Source organism: Theobroma umbraticum, unplaced genomic scaffold (assembly GCF_002168275.2).
Source record: "Theobroma umbraticum cultivar Fairchild unplaced genomic scaffold, ASM216827v3 scaffold_67.0, whole genome shotgun sequence".
NCBI classification, from domain to species: domain Eukaryota; kingdom Viridiplantae; phylum Streptophyta; class Magnoliopsida; order Malvales; family Malvaceae; genus Theobroma; species Theobroma umbraticum.
In genome coordinates, this window is record NW_018397262.1 from 4,731,384 (window position 1) to 4,738,778 (window position 7,395).

The window sequence follows — 7,395 nt, forward strand, 5'->3', positions numbered from 1 at the left end:
ACAAATTCGGGAGGGAATGGACCTTTTAGGGAAGTTGTGGTTAGTTTGGATGGTGAAGTGGTTGGTGTTGTTAGGCCTTTTACCGTGGTGTATACAAGAGGAATTAATCCTCTCTTGTGGAGATCCATTAGCACTGTTGGTTCATTTGATCTCCCTACTTGTGATATTGAAATTACCCCATTTTTGGGGAACTTGTTGGATGGGAAAATCCACAAACTAGGTTTTAGGTTTACAATGCTTTGAATGTCTGGTATATTGATGCTAATTAGCATCTATGGTTGGATAGTAAGAGCACTAAGATTGAAGGGAAGCTTTTGGAGCATGATGTTGTTCCTCTCAGTGTTTCTACTTTTGCAGATTTCAATGGTTTAAATGGAATATTCGTTACAATTACAACCAGGTTCATATCATCGACTGGATGGGTCAAGTCCTCCTATGGTACAGTCGCAACCAAATCTATTCAAGATTTAAATTATAGTAACACAATGGTGATGGACAAGAATGGAGATCTGCAGGTCGTGCATAAGGTGATCCATTTCGATGACAGTATTTATGCAAAGAAGCCAGGCTCTGATGCTAAATCGAAGAAAGCACTCAAGAGGTTTCTATTTTACTACTCTGACCATCTTGATCAAGGAAATGGAACTTCATTTTCTGTAACAAATGTCACATTGGGATTTGGTGAGGAGAAGTTTAAAGATGCTGATGCCAGGCTGCCTAGCAGTTCACTCAGGAATTTGCAGAAGGGACTGGATGTTGTGGTTGTAAAGGACAACTTGGTTGTCCTTGGAGTGGGCAGTACCCAACAAACACACAATTATGATCGCAGCTCAAACTACACATTCTTTATGATGAAGTGGGGAAGACATGCAATAAAAGAGCAAACTTTCATTTTAGATTTGGCCTCAGCCGAAGGTGGCCTGTTCCAGCATCAAGAGCTTGTTTAGCATCTCAGGTAAATGGTCTTAGGTGTTTCTTTTAACTGTACTTTAGTTAGACTCTTCATCCTAAAAGTAAGCTGGTACAACCTATTTCTTGACATACGCTGCGGATTAGTTTATAAAGAGACTGGCAGGATCCGTTATCGCATCATATAAAGTAGAATTTTGCGACTGAATGCCCTTCTCTATCATTGATTTTAGCTGTAAATAGTGGTTTGCATTCCAGACTAGTGACTATGTCCCTTAATTTGATCAGATATTTGAAGAAAAGCAGTTTCAATCATAGGGATTTTTCATTTTCTTGTTGACATATGCATGTTACGCAAACTGAAAAACATGCATGGTTTGCGCTGGTGGTAAGATGACTGCAATTAAATTGGGGTACTTTGCATAAACTAGAAGAGGCATATAAACCTTTGACCACCAGTTGATCTCTTTATGGTCTTGGGATGAAATGAAAGTGCCATAATAATATCTATCAGAAGTTGTTATGAAATTCCATAAACAGTGCCAAAGAAATCTTTACTGTCAATAAAAAAGCTTTTATTTGATGTCAGTGAAGTGTTTTCTTTTTCTTTTTTTGTAAAATACACTAACACCTTTAAATTTTACACATAATTTTATGTATATTTATTAGTTTTCAAAATATACAATATGTTCTAAAAGAATATCTTTCGTTAGATATACAAGTCTAATCGTTAATGTTTCGTTTGTTTGATAATGTGATAATATTTTTAGGATAATTTATCTTTCATTAATTTTAAAAATTATTTTTATATAAATTATAATTTTTCATTTTAAAAATTCTCTCTTTTGAAATAAAAAATCCCTCAATTCGATTTGTTCAATTTAGGATCGTAAATTATGTAATTAAATGAGATTCCTAATATCAGTATAATGGAGATTTTCAAAACATGAAAATTATAACATAGTATTATTTATATTATCAAAATCCATAACATCAAAGAGTAATTCCAATTTTGTTATTTTTCAAATGAAATTTAAACAAAGAAAAATAAAATGCAATGTTATATATTTTTCTTGAAAAAAACCAAATTCTTTCTTATTAGATTTGGTTATGAATATATGTAAATATCCATTGTATTTCATAATATTCAATATATCTCCCATATCCAATGTACATATATATGTTGATGCATTTCTATCTCTTGATTTTATTTAGTGTATCTACATTCCTATCTACCAAGTTTATCTCCTCTATTTATGTAAATTCATTTCTTCTTCATCTATGTGTGCTTATAAATAAAGGCATTATAGTTGATGGTTAATAAACTGAAATAGGAAATGAAACAGAAGATCTTCTCACATTCTTACTACTCTCTAACATTCTCTTTCAAAATTATATTTTACAACGCGTTATCAACATGAGACTCTAACCAACTGATAAGGTAATTTTTTTAGTTTCAATCATTTAGATTTTAATTTTGTATACCGTCCAACTTGCCTAAAGCCAACAACAGACCTTGAGCCTCCTTTTGTCCCTTGAAGCGGCGATGGACCCCTAAGACATTTAAAAGTTATTAATACAAGTGCAAATGGGAGTCACCAAAAAAAAAAGAGATGTTGTTTGCTTGATAATGCAACGACACATACAACACTTTGTGGCAAGCATTTTTTTTCGAGTGTGACATTGCGTAAGGTAAATATCCATATAATATTAGGTCTCATTAGGATTATTGATTACTCTGGAAATGTCACAATTGTTTTGCCAAATGGCACCACCTTGTATATCAAGGATGCATTGCTAAGTAATAGATCAAAAAGGAATTACTTAGCTTCAAAGATGTAGGTTGTAATGGGTATTATCTCGTACAATTTACGAGCAAAATATGAAATGTCTCTACATCACTTCTTATAATATGGGTCAGAAAATGTCCATGAGAAGTTGGAAGCTTTAACTATAGGATTGTATTGTGTTGCTATAAGAACTGTTGAATCTTATGCTACCATATCCTAGAAATTGGTAAATCTCGATGAGTTTGAACTTTAACATGACCATCTAGGTCACTCATGAGCTGCCATGATGTGTAGGATAATCCAAAATACTAGAGAACCCCTTTTAAAGGATAAAAAGGTTTTGTTGCTTAAATATTATACTTATGAAACTTGTTCACAAGAAAGCTCATTACTAAACCTTCTATGCAAAGGCGAATCTTGAATCCCCTTCATTCTTGCAAAGATTCCAAGGTGATATTTGTAGACCAATACAACCAGCAAGTGGGCCGTTCCAATATTTCATGGCATTAGTGGGCACATCCTGCAAATGGTCCCATGCTTGCTTGTTATATTACACGTAATGTTGCCTTTGCACGTTTACTTGTGCAAATTATAAAGCTCTTGGCACATTTCCCTGATTATCCAATCAAGAACATAAAGATGGATAATGCCGGTGAATTTACATCAAAGAGCTTCGATGTATATTGTGCTTCACTAAGAATCGAGGTTGAGCACCTAGTTCCACATGTTCGTATTAGAACGGATTGGCAAAATCCATGATTAAACGCATCCAAGTATTGCTCGTATTCTATTATTGAGGACAAAGCTAACTTTTCAACATGGGTCATGTTTGTTTTGCATGCAAAACACTAATTAGATTTGCCCCATTATCAGTCTCTTACAATCTCCCAGCAATTGTTTTAAGCTATGAACTAGACATTTCACATTTACACACCTTTGGTTGCACTGTGCAAGTGCTTGTAGCATTGTCAAAAAGGACTAAAATGAGTCCCCAATACCGTTTGGGCATTTTTGTTAGGTTTGATGCACCATCCATTATTAGGTTCTTGGAACCAATGACGAGTGATCTTTTTACCTTAAATTCACAGTTTGTCATTTCGATGAAACAGTGTTTCTACTAATTAGGATGCCTAAGGCTTCCGTGACTAGAAAGTAGAAACTAATTGAGATTTTCTCCTAAAATAAGAAAAATCTAACCCATTTAAACCCAAAAGCTTTTGAATGTGAAAATAAGGTGTGGTATATAATCCATTTACAAGCTATTGCCAATAGACTTCTTGACTCATTTAATGATGCTGCCAAGGTTACAAAGTCTCATATTCCAACATATTAATGTTCCAGCTAGGATTGGTGTTCTTAAAGAACAGATTGAAATGGATCAAAATGGCTCACACCTAAAGTGTGGAAGGTTGATAAAATCAAAGACATTATCCCTCGAAAAAAAAAAAAAAAAGAGGAATCCGGAATCCACTCCAGAAGAGCATGGTGTTGAGCTTGCTCTAAAAGAGCTTATTACCCTTGAACAGGTACAAACCTATGAAAAGACCACCGACCTCGAGAATATTGAGATTTCTATTATATATTGTAATGAGATTTTGGATTAGAATGAGATAATCATCGATGATTGCACTCTATGTTGCTCATAAGATTATAAACGATGATTATGAACTGCGATCTATTATCGAATGTCGTCAAAGGTAAGATTAGCCCAAGTGAAAAAAAGCAATCTAGGCTGAATTGGATTCCCTAGCTAAGCAAAAGGTTTTCACGCCTGTAACTCAAACCCACGACAATATAAAACCCATTGGATACAAGTGGGTCTTTACTTAGAAACGAAATAAAAAAAAATAGGTCATGAGGTATAAGCCCGACTCGTTGCCAAGGCTTCTCTTAGAGACCTAGGATTGATTATGATGAGGCGTATTCACTTTGATGGATATTATTACTTTTTATTTTCTTATTAGTCTAGCAGGTTCTGAAAAATTGAAAATGCATCTTATAGACATTGTGACGGCATATCTATATGGTTCATTAGACTCTAATATTTATATGAAAATTTCTGAAGGATTCAAAATGCTTGAAACATACATTCCTCATAACTTATTCTCAGTAAAGTTGCAAAGATCTTTGTACAAGTTAAAGCAATCTGGCCACACGTGGTATCAATGTTTAAATGAGTACTTAATTAAGGAAAGGTGAAAAAATGATCTTATATGCCCATTCGTGTTTATTAAGAAATAGAAAATCAGATTTACTATAATAGCAATTTATGTTGATGATATGATTTTGATTGGAACTCTAGAAAAGTTATTTAAAATTGCTAAATATTTGAAAAGGTAGTTTGAAGTTAAAATTTTGGGTAAAACCCAATTTTGTCTTGGCATAGAACTTGAGCACAAAGCAAATGGATTACTTATCCATCAGTCAACATATATTGAGAGATTGCTTAGACATTTTAACATAGATAAGGCTCACCCATTGAGCACCTTTATGGTTGTAAGCTTTTTTTATCCCTAAAAGGACCTGTTTCGTCCTAGAAAACCTGATGAGGAAATACTTGGTCTTAAAGTACCATATTTTAATGTAATTGAGGCTTAGGTGTACTTGGCACAATGTACGAGACCAAATATCACTTTTACGATAAATTTGTTCAAACGTTTTAGTTCTAAACCAACTCAAAGACACTAGAATGGAATAAAACATATCTTCCATATCTTCGAGGAACCATAGATTTGAGATATATTATTGCAAGGATACGACTAACCTTGGTTTAGTTGGATACATTGATGTGATATATAAATATAATCCGCACAAGGATCGCTCTCAAATCGGTTATTTATTTTGCCATAACGGCACTACCATTTCTTGGCGCTCTACTAAGCAAATGCTAATAGCTACATCCTCCAACCATTTCAAGATTATCGCCTTATATGAAGCTGGAAGAGAGTGTGTTTAGTTAAGATCTGTTATAGTACATATTTATAACTCTGGTTGTTTAACATCGGTTACAAATTCTCCCACTATAATTTATAAAGATATAGCTTTTTGCATTGCACAAGTCAGAGGAGGATATATTAAAGATGATAAGACCAAGCATATCTCGTCAAACTTTTTCTACACTCATGAATTCGAAGAAAGTTGATAAGTTGACATTAAATAGATTCACTCCACTAATAATCTTGCAAATCTTTTTACCAAATCATTGCCAATGTCAACATTTGAAAAATTAGTATATAGCATTGAAATGTTGAAAGTTAACAAAATACAAGATTAATATGCCCCTGAAGTGGCAATATGGCTCAATAAAGGGGAAATAATTATGGACCATGTACTATACTCTTATTTCCTTCATATCGATTTTTGTCTCACTAGGTTTTTCCGACTTAAAGTTTTTAGTAAGACAGTGCAATGGACATTCAAAGGGGAATGCTATGTATATTTGTGAATATCCATTGTATTTCATAATATCCAATGAATCTCCCATATCCAATGTATATATTTATGTTAATACATCCTTATCTCTATTTTTATTCAATGTATGTGCATTCCTATATACTAAGTTCATCCCCTTTATTTATGTAAATTCATTTCCCCTCAACTATGTGTGCTTATAAATTGAGTCATTATAGTTGATGGTTGATAGACAGAAATAAGAAATGAAATAGAAAATCTTATATTTTTACTACTTCTCTCTAATATTCTTTTTCAAAACTATATTTCACAATAGATTTAAATACTTTTTAATACATGTTATAATATTGATTTATAAAAATAATAAAATTCATATCTATAATAAATAGTAATATATTATAAATATTGTATTGAAAAGTCAAAAAAGATGTTAAAGAGGTATGTTCACTTCGACAATAGATTGTATGGCCTTGTTTTATCCAAATGTCCGACGTGGTAAGATCACAACCATTGATTTAACTTATTATAGCCAAGTCAAACCATCGATTTTTTTTCAAAGATAAGAAAACAAAGCTGAAAAAAATAGAGAACTTCCTCCCAAACTCCAAAACTCTCTCCCCATATTCTCCTCTAAAAGAAAAAAATGAGCTTTTATTTTTCAGGTACTCAATCCAAAATCATTTAATTATCAAGATATCCGAACCTTATTAAAAGTTGTATAAAATTACAAAATTCTATAAAAAATTGACAGTAGCAGATTCAGGATTTTGTATGAGAAGTAATTAAAAAGCAATCATATAAGGTCATGGATCAGGTCGATGATTCAATTCGGAGCAAAAAATTAATCACTTTTAAAATAAAATTAAATTATAATGTAAAATTTTATTTACAACTTGAATATAAGGTTTCAAATTAATCAGTATAAATAGATATAGAGCACGAAGAAAAATTAATATTAGATTTTCATATTAAGTATAGTAAGTTATTTTCAACTTGTTTTTATACTTTCAAATTCATAGATAACTAAATCCGTGTTAATAGTTCTAGCAATCACTTTGTACTTATTTATTGTGAAAAAATAAGATAAGATTATTGAAATTTTTTAAATATTTTAATCACATTCTTGTTCAGTTTTTTATGTTAACATATAACATATTGCATAAGTACTTAAATCGAATCAATAGATTGTAAGCAAAATCAAAGTTAAAAATTATACTCTTTAAGTAGTTAAGCAATGCATCTATTACTTTATAAGAGAATAACATATTATACACAATATTACGAA

The 7,395-nt window shown here is 32.0% G+C and overlaps 1 pseudogene; it reads left to right on the forward strand.

The window, feature by feature from the left end:
- The first annotated feature begins 3 nt into the window (after window positions 1–3).
- LOC110419703 (peptide-N4-(N-acetyl-beta-glucosaminyl)asparagine amidase A pseudogene) lies at window positions 4–1,331 on the forward strand (annotated as a pseudogene).
- The last annotated feature ends 6,064 nt before the right edge of the window (window positions 1,332–7,395 follow it).